The following is a 25,643-nucleotide window of genomic DNA, read 5'->3' as shown; positions in this document are numbered from 1 at the left end:
CTGGATTTTAAGGCACTGGAAGGAAAAGAGTCACTGACTGTTCCCTGATATTTATGCAGCTTGTTGATTTCACGTTCAGACCCATTTGGAATTAATTCAGGTGTGCCGTGTGGGAAGTGGCTTTAGTGTGAGTCTCTCTCTGCAAAGCTAACCAGCTGTCTGTCAGTCCGTTTTTCCTCTTCTGATCTGAGATATGCAGCCTTTATGGCATCCTAAACTGCCATGCTCAGTCTGGTGTATTTTGGGGCTTCATTTTTCTATCTCTTGGTCCATCTGTTAGCCAGACTGCTCAGAGTGAAGGCTTCATAACACACTTTAATATCCAGAGGGGGATAGTCTCCCTTCCTTACTGTTTTATTGTTTCCATGGTTACTCTTATTTGTTCTTTTAAATACAATATATAATTAACTTGTCTTGCTTTGAGAAAAATGATATATATATATATTATTGAAATTATGCAAAACTCATGAAATCTCTTAGGAAGAACTGACAATTTCCCAATTATTTTCTCCTTCAAAATACGATGTGCTGCTGTATCTGCTCAAGACCATTTCTTTGCCCGAGTGTTTCACTGTGTCTAGGCATTTTGTGCATCTCTGTAAAGAGTAATGCTGCCCTCTCATTCTATAGGTACCCCATGTTTGAAGACTCGCCATTTTACTTTCATAACCATCGTTAGTTAAACGTGTTCCCCCTTTCTGAAAATCGGGGAGGAAGTGAGAAGCGCATGCAGCTTGGTAATAGTGTGGGCTTTGGACGAAACCTCTGACTTGGATCTGGTGTTCACATTTTCTAGCTCCGTGCATGACCAGGAGGGAGTTCTCACTTTCAAAAACAAAACAAAACAATCAAAAACCTCCCCCAAACAAACACAAAACCCAAACCCTGTACTTTCACCTCAGCAGAAATAAGGATTGGGTTGCACAACATAGGAAAGGCAGCTAAGGACCAGCCTGGCATTTGCCAGGACGTGGTCTAAGTAGTGGCTGACCCTGGGCTTAGGCACTGAGTTTTCCCAGTTACTATTCTGATAGTGTGTATTTGCTGGTGTGAATTTAAAATCATTCCCCAGGCCTTAAAATGAGTTTGTAATATGAACATTTTTCTATACTACGTATGCTTTGTTTTCAAAAGCAGATCTATCCATCTTCCACCCGCATTAATCTCACCGGCACCTGGCAGCACCGTACTCTATGGAGCTTTTTCTTTATTTCCCATGAGTTGGCATTTTTTTAGACTTCATATTTTGTCTCACTTTTACAAAATGCTGGAATGACCTACACGTCCCGGCAGAAGCTTTGCTCATCCGAGCAGTGATGGATCATCTTCTTCTGGAAGCCATCAATCAACTGAAGCTAACGAGAGTGTGGAACGGGACAGGAGTGGGAGGGGTGTGAAGGTCACTTTCCTTGGTTCGGTGACTACTGGCTGCGAACCCTTTTGATTGATGCGGTAGAGATTTCTGCTGATTGCAGGACTATTTCAGGACAGGGCTGACTTCCTGTTGCCCAGCCAATTTCTGATTTCAGCTGAGAATCGGTGTTCTCGACATTTAAGATTTCATACAGACATCGGCAGGAATTGAACCCCCACTGTCCATGACTCGCTATGTAACAGGATTAAAATTAAGGGCTAGCCTAGTCCATTTGGTTATGTGTGGTGATATTTTATCTGTGCACCCCAATAAAGCTTATCTGAGGATCAGAAGAAAAAGCCAGCCACTATATTAAACATAGAGGTCAGGCAGTGGTAGCACACGCCTTTAATCCTAGCATTAAGGAGGCAGAGATTCATCTGGATCTCTGTGAGTTCAAGGCCACACTGGGAACAGAGCCAGGCATGGTGGCACATGCCTTTAATCCTAGCACTAACAATGGAGGTCTGGAGTTCTGTACAGACAGACTGGAAGTGATAGAGCTGGGAAGAAAGAGGAAGTGATGTAGCTGGGCAGAGAGAGGAAATGAGATGGCAGGGACAGAAAGGCATATAGGCGTGAGTGTACAGGAAGTAGGTGTCTCTGGAGGCTGAGGAGTTGGTAAGGTGAGGTTGGCTGTGACTTGTCCTGTTCCTCTGATCTCTCAGTTTTAACCCTCTGGTTTTTTATTTTATTTTATTTTTTATTAATAAGACAGTTTAGCAATTCGTCTTACAGTTATGTTCTGGGGATAGGGGCTCAGCTGACTTCTCAGTTTAGAGATTCAAAGAAGGTAGATTTCAAAACACTCAGCTGCAATGCCAGCGTGAGGTTTACTACGGGGGAACTGAGGCAGGGAGGAAGCATGAAGTAAGGTGGGAGAGCAGGGGATGAAGTTTGCTGTTGTGGGCAGCAGGGCAAAGCGAGGCAGAAGTCACGCAGGCGGAGGCCTTTACAGGCTGTGGGAGCGGAACAGCGGCAGGGCTGAGTTTCCGCCAAGGTCAGAGGTAGGATATGCTAACAGGATGCGCAGTCCAGGACCACCGTGCTGTTGGGCAGAGCAGGACACCTAACAAGCAGAATCTTAGAGACCCCCTGCCTGTGGTGGGGGTGGGGCTGCGAAGCTGGAACTGAGGGCAAGGCCTCACAGGATGGACAGCACTTCAGGTCACCACAGTGTTCTCTCCTCCACCCCCACACACCACCCCAGTGGCTGCTGCTCTTCCCTGCAACGGGTGTGTGTGTGTGTGTGTGGTGTGTGTGTGTGGTGTGTGTGTGTGTGTGTGGTGTGTGTGTGTGTGGTGTGTGTGTGTGTGTGTGTGTGGTGTGTGTGTGTGTGTGTGGTGTGTGTGTGTGGTGTGTGTGTGTGTGTGTGTGTGGTGTGTGTGGTGTGTGTGTGTGTGTGGTGTGTTTGTGTGTGGTGTGTGTGTGTGTGTGTGTGGTGTGTGTGTGTGTGTGTGTGTGTGTGGTGTGTTTGTGTGTGTGGTGTGTGTGTGTGTGTGTGTGTGTGTGTGGTGTGTGTGTGTGTGTGGTGTGTGTGTGTGTGTGTGTGGTGTGTGTGTGTGTGTGTGTGGTGTGTGTGTGTGTGTGTGTGTGTGTGTGTGGTGTGTGTGTGTGGTGTGTGTGTGTGTGTGTGTGTGTGTGTGTGTGTGGTGTGTGTGTGTGTGTGTGTGCTCGCGCATTGGCATCCCGTCAGCCCTTGGCACCGCTTTCCAAGAAGTGTTTATAGACTTAGGCCTTGACACGAGAGCAACACTGCACTTTCTACTAACATATGTGCAGCTCTGTGAGACACACAGCCCCATTAGTCAGCTGAACTTCTGTACTTCACTGGGTAACTGGCACCACTTTGAGGCTACAGATTATAGGTTCATAAATGTTCCCCCTGCCCTCCACTTTCTTCCCCTCCCCTCCCCTTCCCCTCCTCTCCTCTCCCCTCCTTTTCCTTTTCCAAGACAGGGTCTCATATAGTTGAGGCTGGGCCTTGAGTTCAAACTCACAGTAGCAGAGAAAGGATTTAATTCCTGATCCTCTTGCCTCTGGAGCATTGGGATTGTAATATGCGCCACCAAGCCTTGTGAATCAGAAGTACAAATATTTTTGTATAAAAGACACATTTTTATCCTATAAAACCACCTTGTGCAGAGGTCAGACTGGGAGCACCCTCGCTTGTTCGGAACACAAGTTGGCAAAAGACAAAGAGATGCCCGATGGGGCCCTGCTCAGAACTTCGTTCTGCTGGGAAGAAGGAATCGGCCTCAGGCAGTTGCTCAGAACTGCGTGTAACAGAGCAGACAGAGCAGAGGGACCTCCGCCTCAGTGAGAAACGACAGCTGGCTGTGGGGGAGAGCTGATGGGAGCTGGGGTGGCTGGGACTGACAGCCGGGGAGAGGCTGATGGGGGGGTTGGGGAAGCTCTGACAGTGGAGGGAGAAGCTGACAGAGGGGGAGAAGCTGACAGAGGGGGAGAAGCTGACAGAGGGGGAGAAGCTGACAGAGGGGGAGAAGCTGACAGGGGGAAGAGGCTGACAATGGAGGAAGAGACTGACAGTGTGTGTGTGTGTGTGTGTGTGTGTGTGTGTGCGTGCGTGTGCGTGCGTGTGTGCATGCTCTGACAGTGGAGGGAGAAGCTGACAGAGAGGGAGAAGCTGACAGAGGGGGAAGAGGCTGATAATGGAGGAAGAGACTGACAGTGTGTGTGTGTGTGTGTGTGTGTGTGTGTGTGTGTGTGTGCTCTGACAGTGGAGGGAGAAGCTGACAGAGGGGGAGAAGCTGACAGGGGGAAGAGGCTCACAATGGAGGAAGAGACTGACAGTGTGTGTGTGTGTGTGTGTGTGTGTGTGTGTGTGTGCGTGCGCGCTCTCTCTCTCTCTCTCTCTGACAGTGGAGGGAGAAGCTGACAGAGGGGGAGAAGCTGACAGTGGAGGGAGAAGCTGACAGGGGGGGAGAAGCTGACAGAGGGGGAAGAGACTGACAGTGTGTGTGTGTGTGTGTGTGTGTGTGTGTGTGTGTGTGTGTGCTCTGACAGTGGAGGGAGAAGCTGACAGAGGGGGAGAAGCTGACAGAGGGGGAGAGGCTGACAGTGGAGGGGAGGTTCTGACTGGAGGGAGGGGACAGAACTTTGGGATTCTCCTTTCAGTCCCTCCTACTTTGGTGGTCTAATGATTTAGTTTAGAAGTTAATAGCCACAGGGCAGCTGTAAGTTTTGTATTGAACAGCAGAGCCTTGGCGTTCAGATGCTGCTGCTGTCCCCTCTGCTCCCTAACACAGCTCTTTACAGTGCATAAGCTCCCGATGGCAGCCTCCCCCAGGATCCCTGCAGGACTACAGCGGGCTGCTTCCCTGCCTTTTGAGTTTCTGGTTGGACAGGGTTCCATCCTTCCCTTCTTATGCATTCATATCAGCTGCTGCTTGCCCTGCTGGGTGTGTGTGTGACCTATTGTATTACTGCTGTCTGTAGTTTTCATAGGGTTTTGGAGAAACTGATTTACTTAGCCAATTTCACAGAGCAGGCAGGTTTCAAACTCAAATGAGGCCTTCTGGGAGTCGGTCACCTGCGGTTGCAATCACACACTGCTGTCTTAGAGGAAACAGGGGTTATGTCTCACTGGGCAAAGTGCCTGCTGCCCAAGCCTGATGGTGAGTTTGGATCCCCAGAACCAATAGAAAAGCCTGGAGGGACACAGGAGCACAGGCATCTGTAATCCTAGCATATGCTCTGAGAGATGGAAACAGGAGGGTCATAGGAAGTGCATGGGCCAGCTAGGCCGGAGTACACGGTAGTGAACAGTCAGAACTCCAGCTAGTCTGGAGTACACAGGACACACAGATACACACACATTCATATGCACACACACGCACATGCACATACACACACATCAACACATATATGCACATGTAAGTCACCTCCCCTCCACACATACACATGAAAATTAAGAGAGGCTTAATATAGTTTCTGGCTGGAATTTAAAACACATTTTTCCTGGTTCTTTAGAAAATTGAAATATGTAGCACATAGTCTCTCTACAAGGCTGGATGGGTTTTTGGTTATGTTCAATCCCTGTAGCATTTACATTTAAGTTAACGCAAAGAGACTGGAGTGACTGGGTAGAAAAGGAACACACAGAAAAGGCAAGGTTTCAAGTGACTGAGCAGGTGCAAGTTTGGGAAATACCCATGAGGCAGAGGAAGTGTGTGAGGCCAACATCAGCAGGCTGTGAGGGGTGTTAGCCTGGAAAGGATGCACTCACTCTGACTTCATGTTACTTTTTGGACTCTTTAAGGGCCTCTTCCAAGCAAGCAAGCATCCAGTGTGCATGCATGAAGTGGCTGAAAAAAATCAGTTCTGTCCATGCTCGTGTGCCTCTGTCCTTCCCAGTAAGTGCTTTCCTAAGAGCATCCTTGTTCCAGATCCTCTCTGAGTCAACAAGAGAAACATGAAGAAGCCCCTTTACAAAGATTTCTACAGAAGCTTTAAGGAAAATCCCAGGACCTTCCATATCTTTGCCTTCTAAGATTATAGTAGTTGCAGAGCTGAGATCCACGCCCAGCTCAGTCAGGAGAGCAAGTCACGGGGGGGGGGGGGGGGGGGGGGGGCATCTTAAATTTGAGATTTACCATGTGGATTGGGGTGCTTTAAAAACCATGAGAAAGATGACCAGGAATATGAAAAGCACAGAGACCATACCAGCTTCAGGTTCACTGTGATCGGAAGGCCTATGACCACAGCCATGAAGACTCAGTAACCTGTAGAGAACGTGGCCAGTGCCTGCAAAGCTCTTCCCACCCCGGGGCTGAAATGTTAGGGAAACCCTTTGGTCACTGCATCAGGGAAATTCCCACATTCTGGACTCTCAGAGGCAGGGGAGGTAGGCAGTCTGTCTCCTCTCTGTAAACCTTGCGAGGGTGCAGTCACACTGTGAGACATAAACCGTTCCCGGGTCAGCAGGATGCAACATTGCTGGGCAGGTGTGGCTGTGGCTTCTCAGTGGAATCCCCAGCCTAGGGGGGACTCATGGGTTCTTGGGGGAAGCAGAGGTCTCCGCAGCTCATTTACTGAGCCCCCTGAGCTGCGAAGTCCCAATCATGTTTGCAGTTTCTGTCTTTGATTTTGCTTGACAGATATTAATGACTTATCGATTGTATCTTTATTTATTGTAAAGCCTTAGTTCACAAGAGCCTTGCTAAAGCAGAAACTTCCAGTAATTAGATTCTCTTCCCGCTTTAAGCCTTATTTGGAAAGGAATTTTACCACTAGACAAATAGACTTAATGAAGTTTTGAATTTTAGTTCCACAAATTAAAACACATACCCAACTAATACGTGTACAGGGTGTAAAGATGGGAAAAGGATACTGCTGTGTGGATTTCCCTGGGGAGATGTGAGCAAGCACCCAGATAAGGCATCAGTGACAGGTCAAAGACAACAACTCCACCCAACTCTAGTGACTTGGCGAGGTCACTGGAGCCACTGAGAGCAGTGTTGGTGTCTTGATCAGTGTGTTCTGTGCTACAAAGAGACACCACGACCATGACAACTCTTACAAAGGAAAACATTTCACTGGGGCTGGCTTACAGCTGAGAGGTTCAGTCCATTGTCATCATGGCGGGGAGCATGGTGGCACTCAGGCAGACATGGTGCTGGAGGAGCTAAGAGTTCTACATCTGGATCTGCAGGCAGCAGGAAGAGAAAGAGAGAATGGGCCTGGCTTGGACTTCTGAAACTCCAAAGCCCCACCCCCAGTGACACTCTTCCTCCAACGAGGCCACATGTCCTCATCCTTTCAAATGGAGCCATTCCCTATGGGCCTATGGGGGCCATTGTCATTCATTCAAACCACCACAGTAAGTGACTCAAAAAGCTTCAGCTCGGGGGCAGCTCTTGAAAGCTGCCACTCTGGAGCTCCCTGTGAGACCTGCAAGTTGGTTATCCATTGTGAATGCCGACATTTCATGAGCCTCATCAGCTCTGTGAGTTTTATTTACTTCCTTGATCTTATCAACCTCTTACTTCCCCCACAGGAGAGAATGTTTCAGTTCAGAGGACAGATTGACTTGTATATATATTCATATAAGTAAATATATATTTCTTTAATGTGCTCTTTACTGTTTTTAGTTGGTTACAGTTTTTTATTTTGGCGTTAACTGACAATGCTGATATGAAAACAATCATGCATGGTGCCCATGGGAGAGATTGCTTCTTGGACCTCTTAAGTATAAAATGATGTTCCAGTCTCATATAAAAGGGTGCATTGGGCAGTGTGTGGAACTTAAGTTCATCTTTCTCTGTACTTTAGTCATTGTTATGTTACCTCTAATATCTAACAAAATGTCTGTGTTGGAATAGTAAGGGGAAAGAAGTCTGCATATTCAGTACAGGTGCAATTTTGGTGGATTGAGTTATTTTCCACCTACAGTTGGTTGAGTCTGTGAAGGTAGGACCTGTCAGATACAGAGAGCTGGCTGTGCTTTAGCATAGGCATTCTATAGTAAGCAATATCCTTGAGTAAATTCCTAGAAGTGGATGTTCAGTGCCTAAAATGTACTTTTAGAGGATTTAAAAAGCACATACCTATTAATTGATTTCTGTGAGAATTAGGAAGTTTTTAATATCCTGGCAGCTATGAATGGTTCTGAACTCTTACCAACACTGAATCTTACTCTACTTAAGAAACTTGCTATCTTCAACAAATGGTGTTGGTCAAATTGGATGGTAAAAGAGCACAAATAGTTTCATATCTATCTCCCAGGACAACACTCAACTCCAGATGGATCAAAGACCCCAACATAAGGTCAACTATTCTGAATCTGACAGAAGAGAAAGTGGGGCATAGGCTTGAACTCACGGCACAGGAATAGGCTTTCAGACTAGAACACTGGTAGTGCAGGAACTAAATCTAACAGTTTATAAATGGGACCTCGTGAAACTGGAAAGCCCCTGCATGGCAAAGGACACCATCATTTGGACAGTACAACAGGCTTCAGAGTGGAAAAAGATCTTTACCAATTACACATCTGATAGAGGGCTAGTGTTCAAAATATATGAGGAACTACCTCAAGACCCAGCCATCCCACTCTTGGGCATATACCCAAGGAATGCTGATTCATACCATAAAGATACATGCTCAGCTATGTTCATAGCAGCACTATTTGTAATAGCCAGAACCTGGAAACAACCTAGATGCCCATCAACGGAAGAATGGATGAAAAAAATGTTGTACATATACACAATGGAGTACTACTCAGCAGAGAAAAACAATGAAAGCATGAAATTTGCAGGCAAATGGATGGAACTAGAAAAAATCATCCTGAGTGAGGTAACCCAAACCCAGAAAGACAGTTATGGTATGTACTCACTCATTGGTGGATTCTAGATATAAAATAAAGAACAATCAGACCACAACCCATAGAACCATAGAGGCTATATATATAGCATGGAGGTCCCTAGGACGACTGTGGCATATATTAAATTTCAGTTTTACTCAATTATTAAAAAAAAATAGCCAAATGAATGGAAACACATGAACTATGAACCAAAGGCTGAGGGGCTCCCAGCTGGATCAGGCCCTCTGAATAGGTGAGACAGAGCTGCTGTGGGATGTTCTGTAGGTCCTGTGGGAGCCCATTCTCAGGTTCTTTGTGGCGTTACCCAGCAGGTCCGTATAGAGGATGATTAGGACCATGGGCCTGAGTGCAGGTGTTTGAGATGGTCTGCACTTGGCTGTGCTGGGGGATGGTCTGTATGTCAAGTTGCTCTGATTGGTTAATAAATAAAACCTGATCGGCCGTGGCTAGGCAGGAAAGATAGGTGGGACTAACAGAGAGGAGATATAAAAGGACAGAAAGGCAGAAGGAGACGCTGCAGCCGCCGCAATGACCAGAGAGGCTGCAGCCGCTGCCATGACCAGCAGCATGTGAAGACGCCAGTAAGCCACCAGCCACATGGCAAGGTATAGATGTATGGAAATGGATCAATTTAAGATAAAAGCACAGTTAGCAAGATAAGGACAGTTGGCAAGAAGCCTGCCACGGCCATACAGTTTGCAAGCAATATAAGTGTCTGTGTTTATTTGGTTGGGTCTGAGCGGCTGTGGGACTGGCGGGTGACAGAGATTTGTCCTGACTGTGGGCAAGGCGGAAAAGTCAAGCTACACAGAGCCCCAACTGGACATCTCTCATCACCAAATGAAGCTTCCAGACTGGGAATGGGTTGTACCTAATCAAGTTGTTGGCCATGGGAAACCCCAGATCACCCAGGCTCTTGCCAGAGCCTTAGCTGCTCTCCACAAATGGATGTTGAGGCCCTTTTGCTGAAGATAACACCCACACAATTCACCAAACACTGTGAAGTCAAGCTGGTGACTACCTAGAACCTTCACCCCTATGGCCTAGTGTTCGTGGTTTTGGAGGGTACTATGCCTGCTACCAAAATAGAAAGGTAAACACCAACCCTGCTACAGTGATGACCTGCCTGGAAGATCTGCTTCTGCAGTAGTGGCACAAAGCTTGTGGGAGCAACCAACCACTATATGATTGGATAGAAGGCCCGCTCCATAAGATGGAACCCATCCCTGACACAGCTTGGGTGGTCGAGAACCTGAGACTAGATAGACCATGGGCCTAGGAGAAAACCAAATTACTGTTCTTCTAAAGGAACATAGCGACAACATGACTCCTAACACTGTTCTGCTCTACTCATAGATCAGTTCCTTGCTCAGCCATCATCACAGAAGCTTCCTCCTGCAGCAGATGGGAACAAATGCAGAGACCCACAGCCAGACAATGGGCAGAGAGTGAGAGACCTTGGAACCCTCAGTCCTAAATGGTCCTCTCAAAGCTCAGGGAACTTTGGAGAAGATTGTAAATGCCAGAGAGGATGGAGGATACCAATGGAACAGTGTCTTCCAGATACAATAAGGAATCACGCACATATGAACTCAGAGACCGTGGCAGTGTGCATGGGGCCTGCACACATATGTTCCAGGTGGAGTCCTAGAGCTGAGAGAAGAAGTGGACACATGCCCCCATCTGAGAAGCTACCTCCAACTGATAATCTCATGCAAACAAAAAATTAGTTTTCTCCAAGGGAGTGTCACTGGGGAAACAAACCACTCTTAGGGTAGGTAGGCTGCACACTCAGCAGCGGACAGAAAACGAACTCAACAGCATTTTTTGAGGTTCCTTGTTTCATAATGCCATGTCAGGGCTTCTTTTTAACCTTACAGGTCCTTTGCAGGTCCGGTTTTGCGTTTCTATGAAATGCCTGGGTGTGCGAACATACGTGTTCTGTGTTCTTATGTATTTTTTGGGCATTTTTGTTGCCTATTTTTCTTCTGTTTGTTTTGTTCTAGTCCAACTTATTTGTCTTTGTTGTATGTCATTTTGCTTTGTTGTTATCCCTTATACGGCCATTTGTTTTCTAGGGAGAGACAGGAAGGGAGTGGATCTGGATGGGAGGGGAGGTGGAAGGAACTGGGAAGAGTTGAGGGAGGGAAAACTGTAACCAGCATATACTGTATGGAAAAAAGGTGTATTTTCAATAAAAGTAAAAAATTAGAAGAACCTCACACTGTTCTGTTTAAAACTAAATAGAATTTAAAACACAAAGTCCTTCTTAGCAGTGCTCAGAAACCTGTGACAGGAGAGATGGGAAGGAGGCATGGGTTGTGAGATGCCAGTTCACAATTTACACACTGGCTCTTCACTCCACTCTTGAATGATTTTAGCAAAAATAATTTTATGCTCTCCATTCTTTTTGCGAGTGGGTTATTTGAGCAAGTGGACATTTCTAGTTTTAAACATTTATAATCTTGTATATAAAAACCAAAATGAGAGTGGCGTATTGGGAGTTTCCATGTTTTTCGGGCCAGGGCCCATGGAGTCTGAAGTGGGTCCAGGCAGCCTCTGTTTGAGGTGGCTGTGACCCAGTGCTGCAGGCCAACTCTTTTTCTCCCAGCCTAAGGTGTTACTGTTCGTCCGTCCCCTCTCCTGTCTGCACGGTCTGTTCGTCCGTCCCCTCTCCTGTCTGCAGGGTCTGTTCGTCCGTCCCCTCTCCTGTCTGCAGGGTCTGTTCGTTCGTCCTCTCTCCTGTCTGCAGGGTCTGTTCGTCCGTCCCCTCTCCTGTCTGCACGGTCTATTCATCCGTCCCCTCTCCTGTCTGCAGGGTCTGTTCGTCCGTCCCCTCTCCTGTCTGCACGGTCTGTTCGTCCGTCCCCTCTCCTGTCTGCAGGGTCTTCCAAGCTCCTGTGTCTGTGTCCATGCTTCCTCTAAGTTCTTTCCTTTTGGAGCAATTCTGGGAACCCAGGGCCTCGTGTAGGCTAAGCACGGCTCTGTTGCTAAGCTATTTTTTCTTTTCTTTTTTTTCCTTTGTATTTTCAGGTAGGGTCCCACTAAGCTTCCCCAGCTTGCAAGAATTTGTGATGCTTCTGCCTTAGCCTCCTGAAGAGCTGAGCCCCCACGCTTGTGCCACTGAGTCTGTCCCAAATTTCCTTTCCTTATAAACTATGCTGGATTAGGGGGATACCCTAATGACCTTTAGTTTTACAGGCCTGACAGTTAGGAATTCAACACACGAGACTGCATGGCTGGGATCATACAATTCGTCCCATGAGGGCATCTGCTAAGATTTCCTTTCTGTGGATCTGTAAGGACACAGTGACTCTCAGAGAATGGTATTTCCCTTCTTTTGAATGAGAGATACCTTTGTGAATGAACAGTAGTGGTCCTCTACCCAGGGAAACACACATGTACACTAAATTTCACATCCTGGAGTTTACAGACACACACTTGATCTTTTCCATGCTATGGTTCCATTCCCAGGAACCCTGGTGCAATTGCTATTAAGACAGAGAAATCAGTGATAAACTCTATCCAGTAGTTATTGTAAGTCACATGAAACAACAAGACTCATACATACTAAAATACAGTTTTGGTTTCCCCCAAATGTGCCCAGTCTATCGACCTCCTACCCCAATGTATCTCATCCATTGACCGTGCACTTGACAATTTGCAGAATTAAAGCAGCCCTGAGAAACTTATTCTTGCTCCACCAAAATGAAAATCCCAGCACATGCCAGCAGCTCTCCTGTGTGACTAAGACAGTTGTTTCTAGAGACATTTCCTGATACTGAACTTCAAGCCCGGAAACAATTAGGCAGGCTGCCTTGCTTTAGCACAGCCTCTGAATTCAGGCCCTTTGTAATGAGATGTGGGTGTTGTTCCTGCTGTGAAATGATTGGCTCCTGGAGCTTTGGGTCATGGTGTGCCAGGAGACAGCGGCTGCTCGGGTTCACTTTCTGCACGGAGCTCCCTCCCTACTGATACTAAGTTCCTTCAGTGTTTGAAAGTCAAAATAAACTTGGTGTTACTTGAAGCTCAGTCAGATTTTTGGGGTGTTCTCTAAATCAGTTCCAGAAAGTGAACTGGATCGACACCCATAGCCTGATCATTGCTTGGCAATAAACAGTACAGGAAAAATCAAAGCGAGCGTTTGTAGAAATGGGACCCAATGGGCCTCATACAGCATCAATAGAACACTCTGTAGAGTGCGTCTTTACTTCAAGTACTTTTTCTTTTTTTAAATTCTATAATTTGGAAGAAGGTGGTAATTAATTTCCAAACTCAAGTACTATTGAGACCCCATCCAAAGTCTATTTTGATGAGTCTGTTTTCTTCTAGTACACCATGGAAACATGTCAGTCTGAGGCTCGTTGTTGTTGGGTTCTTTTTTGTTCATTTGTTAGTATATTCTTTGACAGGGTTTGTGTGGCCGGCAAAAATTAATCTGTAGGTTCGTTCTATTTCAGTGTTCTGAAACGCTACATGTTTCTTCCTTTTATTTCACAGTTCATTTAAGTTTGATTTGAGTCCATTGTCAAAACAAAATTAACAATGCTTATTCAAGGATACAGCGTGAGTGGAAGTCACTTAAGGATTTTCACTAGATAGCTATATGAAAATTCTGACCAGAAATTCAGTAAAGGAAAGAGAAAAATGCTTATTAATGTGTCAGAAATTCTTTAACTATAATTTTTAATGGATTTGTAGTTTTACATGATTGCATCTTATTTTGTTGTCTATTTTTCATTTGAAAAATTGAAAAATTGCAGGGTGGTGGTAGTGGTGGTGCACGCCTTTAATCCCAGGCAGATCTCTGTGAGTTCAAGGCCAGCCTGCTCTACAGAGCTAGTTCCAAGACATCCAGGGCTACACAGAGAAACCCTGTCTCAAAAAACAAAACAAGAGACAGGCCCGGCGGCAGAGACAAGCAGACGCAGGTAGGCCTGCGGCGGCGGCCCGCGGAGGTAGACGGGCCCAGCAGCAGCCCGCTGAGGTAGACGTGCCCAGCGGCGGCAGCCGACAGGGATATTCAGGCCCGGCGGCAGCCGGCAGAGACATTCAGGCCCAGTGGCGGCCCACAGAGGTAGACAGGCCCGGCGGCAGAGACAAGCAGACGCAGGTAGGCCTGTGGCGGCGGCCCGTGGAGGTAGACGGGCCCAGCGGCGGCAGCCGACAGGGATATTCAGGCCCGGTGGCAGCCGGCAGAGACATTCAGGCCCAGCGGCGGCCCGCTGAGGTAAACGGGCCGGCGGCAGCGACCGACAGGGACATTCAGTCCCAGCAGCAGCAGCCGACAGGGACATTCAGGCCCGGCTGCAGCTGGCAGAGACATTCAGGCCCGGTGGCGGCCCCCAGAGGCAGACAGACCCAGCGGCAGTTGACAGGGACATACAGGCCCAGCGGCGGACTGCAGAGGTAGACAGGCCCAGGGACGGAGACAAGCAGACACAGCTTGGAACAGGGACGCCCCTAACCCCAACATCTGGGGAAGAAGCTATCTCCGTGGGTCAGAACCAGAACGAATCTGAACACTCCGTCTGAGGACAACCCAGGGCCCAGCTACTGATCCTGTGAAACCCAACAACTTGGAGGTGTTGGTGAGACTACCCTGCTCAGCTGAAACCCATCTGGGAGAGGATTCAGATGCCTACAGTTTAAAGTCTGAAGAAACAAGATCAGCTGAGGAGTTGACAAATGAACAAAATGTGACCTGGGAACACAGAAGAAGGCGCTACCCAGACACCAAACCAGATCACCAGAATCATAAGTATATAATTCACTGATCGAAATCAGCTGCCCCTGAAGAAATAGCCCAATAGCACCAATTTAACCAAGAACCCCTACTAAACCAAGACTAAAAATTAGAACAAGAGAGGCACTCTCAGACACAGACACCACCTGCACCGCACAGAGGAAGAGATGAGTAGACGCCAGTGCAAAAATACAGGCAACAACATAAAGACCTATATGGCAACATCAGAACCTAGTGATTCTACACCTGCAAGACCTAAAAATAACATGACAGAAGAAACAGAAGAAATCAACCCTAAAAATGACTTTAAGAAGATGATAGAGGCCCTTAAAGAAGAAATAAAACATTCCCTCAATGAGGAAATAAAAACTTTCCTTAAAGAGGAAATGAAAAACTACCTTAAAGAGGAAATAAAAACTTTCCTTAAAGAGGAAATGAAAAACTCCATTAAAGAGGAAATAAAAAACTCCCTTAAAGAAATGGAAGAAAAAACGAACAAAAAATGGGAAGAAATCAAATCAAGCCAATAAAAAGCAATTAAACAGATGAAAGAAACATTCCAAGATCTGAAAAATGAATTTGAGACAATAAAGAAAACACATGCTGAGGGAATGCTGGAAATAGAAATCCTGACTAAACGAACAGGAACTACAGAAACAAGCATAACCAACCGATTGCAAGAGATGGAACAGAGAATCTCTGACACTGAAGACACGATAGAGAAAATAGATTCGTCAGTCAAAGAAAACAATAAAGACAAAAAAGTCCTAACACAAAACGTCCAGGAAATTTGGGACACCATGAAAAGACCAAACCTAAGAATAATAGGGATAGAAGAAGGAGAAGAATACCAACTCAAAGGCACAGAAAATATATTCAACAAAATCATAGAAGAAAACTTTCCTAACCTAAAGAAAGAAATACCTATGAAGATACAAGAAGCTTACAGAACACCGAATAGGCTGGATCCAAAAAAAAAGTCCCCTCGCCACATAATAATCAAAACACTAAACACACAGAACAAAGAAAAAATATTAAGAGCTGCAAAGGAAAAGGACCAAGTAACATATAAAGGCAAACCCATCAGAATAACACCAGACTACTCAATAGAGACTATGAAAGCTAGAAGATCATGGACAAACCTCATGCAGGCACTAAGAGACCACGGATGCCAACCCAGACTATTATACCCAGCAAAACTCTCAATCACCATAGGCGGAGTAAACAAAATATTCCAGGATAAAACCAGATTTAATCAATACCTGTCCACAAACCCAGCCCTACAGAAAGCACTAGAAGGGAAAATTCAACCCAAAGAAGTTAAACACATCCATGAAAAATCAAGCAATAGATAATCCTATACCAACATACACCACAGAAGGACAACACAACACAACCAAAAAAAAAAAAATAACAGGAATTAACAATCACTGGTCATTAATATCCATCAATATCAATGGTCTCAACTCACCTATAAAAAGACACAGGCTAACAGAATGGATAAGAAAACAGGACCCATCCATATGCTGCATACAAGAAACACACCTTAACTCCAAAGACAGACACTACCTCCGAGTAAAGGGCTGGGAAAAGGTTTTCCAAGCAAATGGACCTAAGAAACAAGCTGGTGTAGCTATCCTAATATCTAATAAAATAGACTTCAAACTAAAATCAATCAAAAGAGACCAGGATGGACATTACATATTCATCACGGGAAAAATCCACCAAGATGAAGTCTCGATTCTAAACATTTATGCTCCAAATACAAAAGCACCCACATTCATAAAAGAAACACTACTAAAGTTTAAAACGCACATCAAACCCCACACATTAGTAGTGGGAGATTTTAACACACCACTCTCACCAAAAGATAGATCTACCAGACTGAAACTTAACAAAGAAATAAAGGACCTAACAGATGTTATGACTCAAATGGACCTAATAGATATCTACAGAATATTCCATCCTAACACAAAAGAATATACCTTCTTCTCAGCACCCCATGGAACCTTCTCAAAAATTGACCACATGCTTGGACACAAAACAAATCTCAACAGATACAAAAAAATTGGAATAACCTCATGTATCTTATCAGACCACCATGCCTTAAAGTTAGAACTCAATAACAACAAAAATTATAGAAAACCCACAAACTCATGGAAACTGAATAATGCCCACCTGAAACATCAATGGGTCAAGGAAGAAATAAAGACAGAAATTAAAGAGTTCCTAGAATTTAATGAAAATGAAAGTACAACATACCCAAACTTATGGGACACTATGAAAGCAGTGCTAAGAGGAAAATTCATAGCTCTAAATGCACACATAAAGAAGATGGAGCAATCCCATACCAATGAATTAACAGCACAACTGAAAGCTCTAGAACAAAAAGAAACAAACTCACCCAGGAGAAATAGACACCAGGAAATAATCAAATTGAGGGCTGAAATCAACGAAATAGAAAACAAGAGAACAATACAAAAAATCAATGAAACAAAGAGTTGGTTCTTTGAAAAAATCAACAAGATAGACAAACCACTAGCCAAATTAACCAAAAGGCAAAGAGAGAGCACCCAAATTCACAAAATCAGAAATGAAAAGGGAGACATAACAACAGACAATGAGGAAATCCAGAGAATCATCAGATCATACTTCAAAAACCTGTACTCCACAAAAATGGAAAACCAGGAAGAAATGGACAATTTTCTGGATAAATACCACATACCAAAATTAAATCAAGACCAGATAAACCATTTAAATAGACCAATAACCCCTAAAGAAATAGAAACAGTCATCAAAAGTCTCCCAACCAAAAAAAGCCCAGGACCAGATGGTTTCAGTGCAGAATTCTACCAGACTTTCAAAGAAGAACTAATACCAATCCTCTTCAAAGTGTTCCACACAATAGAAACAGAAGGAACACTACCAAACTCTTTTTATGAGGCTACAATTACCCTGATACCCAAACCACACAAAGATGCAACAAAGAAAGAGAACTACAGACCAATCTCCCTCATGAACATTTGCTGTGGGATGTTCTGTATGTCCTGTGGGAGCCCTTCTTGGGTTCTTTGTGGCGTTACCCAGCAGGTCCGCATAGAGGATGATTAGGACCATGGGCCTGAGTGCAGGTGTCTGAGATGGTCTGCACTTGGCTGTGCTGGGGGATGGTCTGTATGTCAAGTTGCTCTGATTGGTCAATAAATAAAACCTGATTGGTCGTGGTTAGGCAGGAAGTATAGGCGGGACAAGGCCGGAAAACTCTAGCTACAAATGGCGCCCAATGTGTTGGCAAGAGTTTCCACCTAAAACCTGAGAAAAAAGATTCTAAAACGGAGCTAAAAACAGTTCCTAATTGTCTCTCTCAAATGAGCAGCAGCTGCCGGTTTGAGTTACTGGCGAGTTCCTGGCGTGTGCGCTTGACCTGCAGTATGGCGGGAATGAGGCCTCTGCAAATGGAACATTAAGCTGCGTGGCAGATTTAGCCTTTGCTAGTACAAAACAAAAAAAGAGGTTTCTGGGCTACACGCTGCTTGGATAAAAGTGTAGACCCACTATTTCTGAGACTTGATGGCTCCCAGAGCTGGTGGAAAACGTACCACTGCCAAGTTGGGAAATTGAAGGGGGCGGAGCCAGCAGCCATAGTGCTGTTTCAGTCTTACAAATGCTGCAGTTTAAAGCAATAGATTCACAATAAGACAGATTCAGATGGAACAAGACTTTAAATGCTTTACAATGTGTGTAAAAATGTACATAGGCTTGGAAGAGAGAGGAAAAGGAACATAGACAGTTATATAAAGAAATAGAAAGTTTTAAAATAATAAAGTCTTTAAAGAGAAAGTAAAAGTAATATAAAAAATAAGCCATGTAAAGATGGATACCACACAGAGAGTCTGGATTATATTGTCTTTGGGATTTTTAACTGCAGAAAGACATTTGATTGTAAAGACTGCTCAGTTAAATCAAAATGTATATTTTAAAGGTACCTTGACTTCAAAATTTAGATGTAAGGATATGTTGCTTTGGAAAAGAGGCTCTGTTTTTGTCTCTACAGAAAGCCAGAGGCTATGGATTTGTTCCAGATTAAGATACATCAGGTTTGACCAGCCAAGACCCCCTGAAAGGTCTCCGATGACACCATGGCCCAGATGATCCAACATCCAGAATCGTTTCAAGGCAACTGGCTCAGACGATACAGTCTCACGGACTGCTCCATGAACCTAAAGTTTTCTTTGTATCCCCATAAGATACTGCGCCCCCCTCCAGCAGGAAGTAGTAAGAGAAGCTACGCCCAAATTCCCAAATATACCAAGCTGGCTTTAAAGATGTGTAAAAGTTAAAACCTTCCTTTTTAAAAAAAAAGAAAAGGGGAAGTGCTGTGGGATGTTCTGTATGTCCTGTGGGAGCCCTTCTTGGGTTCTTTGTGGCGTTACCCAGCAGGTCCGCATAGAGGATGATTAGGACCATGGGCCTGAGTGCAGGTGTCTGAGATGGTCTGCACTTGGCTGTGCTGGGGGATGGTCTGTATGTCAAGTTGCTCTGATTGGTCAATAAATAAAACCTGATTGGTCGTGGTTAGGCAGGAAGTATAGGCGGGACTAACAGAGGAGAAATAAAAGAACAGGAAGGCAGAAGGAGACACTGCCAGCCACTGCCAGGACAAGCAGCATGTGAAGATGCTGGTAAGCCACGAGCCACGTGGCAAGGTATAAATTTATGGAAATGGTTAATTTAAGATATAAGAACAGTTAACAAGAAGCCTGCCACTGCCATACAGTTTGTAAGCAATATAAGTCTCTGTGTTTACTTGGTTGGGTCTGAGCGGCTGTGGGACTGGCGGGTGACAGAGATTTGTCCTGACTGTGGGCAAGGCCGGAAAACTCTAGCTACAAACATTGATGCAAAAATACTCAACAAAATATTGGCAAACTGAATCCAAGAATACATCAAAACAATCATCCATCATGACCAAGTAGGATTCATCCCAGGGATGCAAGGATGGTTCAACATACGGAAATCAGTCAATGTAATACACCATATAAACAAACTGAAAGAAAAAAACCACATGATCATCTCCTTAGATGCTGAAAAAGCCTTTGACAAAATCCAACACCCCTTCATGATAAAGGTCTTAGAAAGATTAGGAATACAAGGAACATTTCTAAACATAATAAAAGCAATTTATAGCAAGCCAACAGCATCAAATTAAATGGAGAGAAACTCAAAGCAATACCACTAAATTCAGGAACAAGACAAGGCTGTCCACTCTCCCCATATTTATTCAATATAGTACTAGAAGTTCTAGCTAGAGCAATAAGACAACAAAAGGAGATCAAAGGGATACAAATTGGCAAGGAAGAAGTCAAACTTTCACTATTTGCAGATGATATGATAGTATACATAAGTGACCCCAAAAACTCTACCAGGGAACTTCTACAGCTGATAAACTCCTTCAGTAAAGTGGCAGGATACAAGATCAACTCAAAAAAATCAGTAGCCCTCCTATACACAAATGATAAAAGGGCTGAGAAAGAAGTCAGAGAAACATCACCCTTTACAATAGCCACAAATAATATAAAATACCTTGGGATAACACTAACTAAACAAGTGAAAGACCTTTTTGATAAGAACTTTAAATCTCTAAAGAAAGAAATTGAAGAAGATATCAGAAAATGGAAGGATCTCCCATGCTCATGGATAGGTAGGATTAACATAGTAAAAATGGCAATCTTACCAAAAGCAATCTACAGATTCAGTGCAATCCCCATCAAAATCCCAACACAATTCTTCACAGACTTGGAGAGAAAAATACTCAATTTTATATGGAAAAACAAAAGACCCAGGATAGCTAAAAGAATCCTATACGATAAAGCAACCCTTGGAGGCATCACCATCCCGGACCTCAAACTCTACTATAGAGTCATAGTAATAAAAACAGCTTGGTACTGGTATAAAAACAGACATACGGACCAATGGAATCGAATTGAAGACCCTGACATTAATCCATGCACATATGAACACCTGGTTTTTGACAAAGGAGCCAAAACTATACAATGGAACAAAGAAAGTATCTTCAACAAATGGTGCTGGCATAACTGGATGTCAATATGTAAAAGATTACAAATAGATCCATATCTGTCACCATGCACAAAACTCAAGTCCAAGTGGATCAAAGACCTAAACATAAATCCAGTTACACTAAACTTAATAGAAAAGAAAATAGGAAGCACTCTTGAACGCATTGGCACCGGAGACCATTTCCTAAACAAAACACCGACAGCACAGACCCTGAGCACAACCATTAATAAATGGGACCTCTCGAAACTGAGAAGCTTTTGCAGGGCAAAAGACACAGTCAATAAGACAAAAAGACAGCCAACAGATTGGGAAAAGATCTTCACCAACCCCACATCTGACAGAGGATTGATCTCCACAATATATAAAGAACTCAAGAAACTAGACATCAAAGCACTGAACAGTCCAATTAAAAAATGGGCTAAAGAGCTAAACAGAGAATTCACAAAACAAGAACTACAAATGGCTGAAAGACATTTAAAGAAATGCTCAACATCCTTAATCATCAGAGAAATGCAAATCAAAACGACTCTGAGATACCAACTTACACCTGTTAGAATGGCTACGATCAAAAACACCAATGACAACCAATGTTGGAGAGGATGTGGAGCAAAGGGAACACTCCTCCACTGTTGGTGAAAATGCAAACTTATACAACCACTGTGGAAGTCAGTATGGCGGTTTCTCAGAAAATTAGGAATCGAACTACCTCAAGACCCAGCCATCCCACTCTTGGGCATATACCCAAGGAATGCTGATTCATACCATAAAGATACATGCTCAGCTATGTTCATAGCAGCACTATTTGTAATAGCCAGAACCTGGAAACAACCTAGATGCCCATCAACGGAAGAATGGATGAAAAAAATGTTGTACATATACACAATGGAGTACTACTCAGCAGAGAAAAACAATGAAAGCATGAAATTTGCAGGCAAATGGATGGAACTAGAAAAAATCATCCTGAGTGAGGTAACCCAAACCCAGAAAGACAGTTATGGTATGTACTCACTCATTGGTGGATTCTAGATATAAAATAAAGAACAATCAGACCACAACCCATAGAACCATAGAGGCTATATATATAGCATGGAGGTCCCTAGGACGACTGTGGCATATATTAAATTTCAGTTTTACTCAATTATTAAAAAAAAATAGCCAAATGAATGGAAACACATGAACTATGAACCAAAGGCTGAGGGGCTCCCAGCTGGATCAGGCCCTCTGAATAGGTGAGACAGTTGATTGTCTTGATCAGTTTGGGAGGCACCTAAGCAGTGGGACCAAGTCCTGTGCTCATTGCATGAGTTGGCTGTTTGAAACCTGGAACTTATGCAGGGACACTTGGCTTAGTCTGGGAGGAAGGGACTGGACCTCCCTGGACTGAGTCTACCAAGTTGATCACAGTCCTCGGGGGAGGACTTGTCCTGGAGGAGGTGGGAATGGAGGGTGGGCTGGGGGTAAGGGGAAGGCGTGGGAGGGGGGAGAATAGGGGAACCCATGGCTGATATGTAGAACTGAATGGTATTGTAAAATAAAAAATATATATCACAAAAAAAAACAAAAACAAAATAATTGAAAAAGTATGTAGCCTTGAACGCATGTCATTATAATTTTTTTTACTACTAAAAAAATTAATAAAAGCTAATTTTAGTTGAAACATATTTGTTCAATAATATTTAAAAATCGGTCCAATATATTAAATTTGATTAAAGAAGATAGAGATCCAATACTTGATAAGTTAAAACAGTTTTAAATTATTATTTTAATTTTTTATCCTAAGTATGAAAATTCATTGTACAAGTTGATTATTATTTGTTGCTTAATGAACTCTTATCTGTGAAAATACACAAAAATCAATTTTTCCCCATGAACACTATCAAGAAAAGGTTTGTGTGGCTGGCGAGATGGATCAGTGGGTAAAGGCACTTCCTACTTAGTCAGACAACCTGACACACAATAAATAAATAAATGTAATTTAAGTAATTTTTAAAAGAAAAGTTCTGTGAATTAGGTGTCACATGAAATAAACACCAATATTTGTATGTTATCTAAATATTTTTCTAACTTTTAAGGTAAACGTTAATTGACTTTCAGCAAACTTCAGTTAGCCATTCAAATCTATTTTTTATTTAAATTTTATCAAATTTTGCAAAAAACATTGCCAACTTTTCAACGTAGAAATGCAGTAGTAGTCACCATTCTGGAACTTTTTGGACGTGGTGATCTTTTTCTGTCATGTGTTTCCCATGGATGACTCTTTTTCTGTCTGGGAGCCAGCCTGCACACTGACCACATTTTATCAGGCAGTTTCTGTTGCTCCTGTGTCTTATGGTGACTGCTAAACAGCACACATCCTGGCTGTTTGCCTGTGGAGAGAGACGAATACCTGCCTCTGTCTTCCCAGGCAGGCCAGAAACGGTAATCTCAAGGGGCTTGGAGTCAATGTGATGTGAATTGTAATCCCAATTTTGCTACTTAATGTTGGGCCACTGATCCGGTCACCCAAGTGCTCTAAACTCCAGTTTCTTCACCTTCAGAATAGAAATAGTGACTCAAACAGTGACCTCAGTGTGTTGCGAGCTTAAATGTGAGCGCAGATGCAGTGAATTATAGACGTGGTCCCGGGCAGGGCTGTCCCTTGTCTAAGGACACTGCGGAAAAGATAATAATTCAGACAGTGGATGCGAAAGGATGGATCTTTAAAACAAGGGCAGGGAACGGTTCAGAGAAGCCACAGCCTTAAATAAGCCAGCTCTGAAACACCAGGAAGCAATTCTCAGTATAAAACCGACATGCTTTATCTTGCCAGCTTATTGTCTCGGAGTGTGATGGGGAGGGAGCCGTTTTGTTACTTGGCATATTTCTGGCCATTTGTAAAGAAAATACTCAGCAGCTGCTGCTGCTCGGGGAGGCAGATGGACGGATGACATTTACAAATTATGTTTGCCTGGTGGAGAAACTGAGGCACTAAGTGGTTATTTGTTTCCCCTGACCTTCTGAAACCATGAAACATCCACTCTGAGACTACAGTTCACACTTATCCACCATCTCCAGCCGCGTGTCACAGAAAGGAATTGCCAGCGGATGAGACTGCGAATGTGGGAGGCTTTCTGGAAGGGAGGCCAGCTGAGGAGCCATGCTTTTGTGTGTGCTACAGATGGCCAACTGGTGGTGCTTCCCAGGGCTTCCCTCTCCACAGCCACCCACCCTCAAGTGACAGCTTTCCGCATCCTCTTGTCTAATTAAACCACAAACAGAGAATGCCAGCTCCCTGCTTGCATGGCACCTCTGAATATTAAGTATCTTTTATAATTAATTATTTTTGAAAGGCTTGATCCTTCATAATTAAATAAATCTTTGAGAATTAGCAGTAGATTACCATGGTGAATGGACTGAAAAACATCACGTACATCAACTTGGCTGGGAGGGAACACCTTTGCAGCCAATGGAGCCACTGTGTATCTCTCCTCAGTGATCTTCAGGCTCCAATATTAACACCACAATGTGTTCCTTCTTCTCTCCGTATTCTTGCGTACCCAAGTGGAACCAATTGTTTTTGTACAGGGTAGGATATAAAAATGCAGATTTGCTTAAATAAGTTACTGCCCAAACGAGGCCGTCTGTGTAGCACACGAGAATATGCAGACAGCAGCTGTCCGGCAATGCTGACTGTGACGCCGCCGTTCAGGAACTTTTGTGCCTTTCTGTGCTGGCTGTGGCATTGAGACCAGATAACGAATGCCAGCAAGACGGGAAAGCCAAAGCCATGGAAAGAGCACCTCAAATCCGACAGCCGTGTTCTTGGGAGAGCTTGGGGGAAGTGTACAGAGCCGCCTCCTCAAACCCTAGGGAATTGTCCTGTATGTCCACAGGAATCTGCGCGTTCTGCTCTGCTGGGGTCCTGAGACTGGAGAAGCAGGCTAGAGCTGCCTCTGTGTGCTGTGGACCCACAGATCCAAAGCGTGCGCTTTGGCACGCTGGGCAGAGGCGGTTTAATATTATATTAGCCTATTCGGGTCCAGGTTGTTTCTGTTTAAACTGAGTAGTGCAGGTTTAGCCACATAAAACAGTTTGAGGGGAGGGACTACGGATGTGTTTTGTGGGAACAAAGGGAAACGGGGGTCGCACTTACGCTTGGAGTTAGGCGTACTCCCCGTCCTGCTCTTTCCCTGGCTCCGTCCTGATCTTTCCCTGTGTTTATGTCTTTGAGTTGGAATTCTCACGTGGTCGCGTTAGTGTTGTTTTCCTTAAACTCCAGCTTTGAGAGCAGTGGAATCATACTATAAGAACTCTCAACTAAGCATTACAGAATGCTGGATCTGGGCAGTGCCTTGGGAATTCTGAAACAGCCATGGGGAGTCTCAGATCTTAAAGACTTGGGCAAGAATCAATGGTTTCTCTCAAGGCCCTGACTTTTTAAGGAGTGTTGACTGGCTTGGTCACTCAGGGGTGAGGCTGACGGCTGTAGAGATTTATCACCACTGACAATTGTTCCACGCTGAATGACGCGTACTCTGTACGTTGTCTTTGGACGTAGTGGTTGCGGATATTAGTAGATACCGTATGTGTATGGTTTAAAAGTTATAAACATTATGAAAGAGACTGACTAAAGTTCCCTTTTCCCCATCACTGCTACCGTCCCCCAAAGGAACAGCCACTGTCACTCATGTTTATCAATCCTCTCGGGGGGGGGGGGGGGGGCTTCCAACATGCATAAACATGTCAGCATCCCTCAAACATTTCCCCCATTTCACAGCACAATTTTAACATCACATCGCGCATTGTCTTGCGTTTTGTGCCTTGTCTTCACTGAACCCCTGTATTGCTGCAGTGTAGAATAGCCGTTATTACCTCATTTTACAATTAGGATGCAGTTCTAGCCGAGTAACTTGCTCAGGGCTATGTGGATGGATGGTGGGGCTGGGATCATCGCGACTGTCTAACCCTATCAGCTAAGATCTTCATCACCAGGCTTACTGCCTGGCTCCAGCTGGCAGCAGCTCCCCTGGCGTCCTGCTGATTTGTACATGTTCTCTGGAGGCTGAATGTCATACCGACTCTCA

The 25,643-nt window shown here is 44.4% G+C and overlaps 1 pseudogene; it reads left to right on the top strand.

Annotated features, from left to right (window-relative positions):
• LOC102926383 (centromere protein T-like) overlaps positions 1–25,643 on the top strand; it is a 66,763-nt pseudogene that overhangs the window by 17,683 nt on the left and 23,437 nt on the right.

The sequence above is a fragment of the Peromyscus maniculatus genome, chromosome 10 (assembly GCF_049852395.1).
Source record: "Peromyscus maniculatus bairdii isolate BWxNUB_F1_BW_parent chromosome 10, HU_Pman_BW_mat_3.1, whole genome shotgun sequence".
NCBI classification, from domain to species: domain Eukaryota; kingdom Metazoa; phylum Chordata; class Mammalia; order Rodentia; family Cricetidae; genus Peromyscus; species Peromyscus maniculatus.
This window is presented reverse-complemented; position numbering and strand designations above follow the sequence as displayed.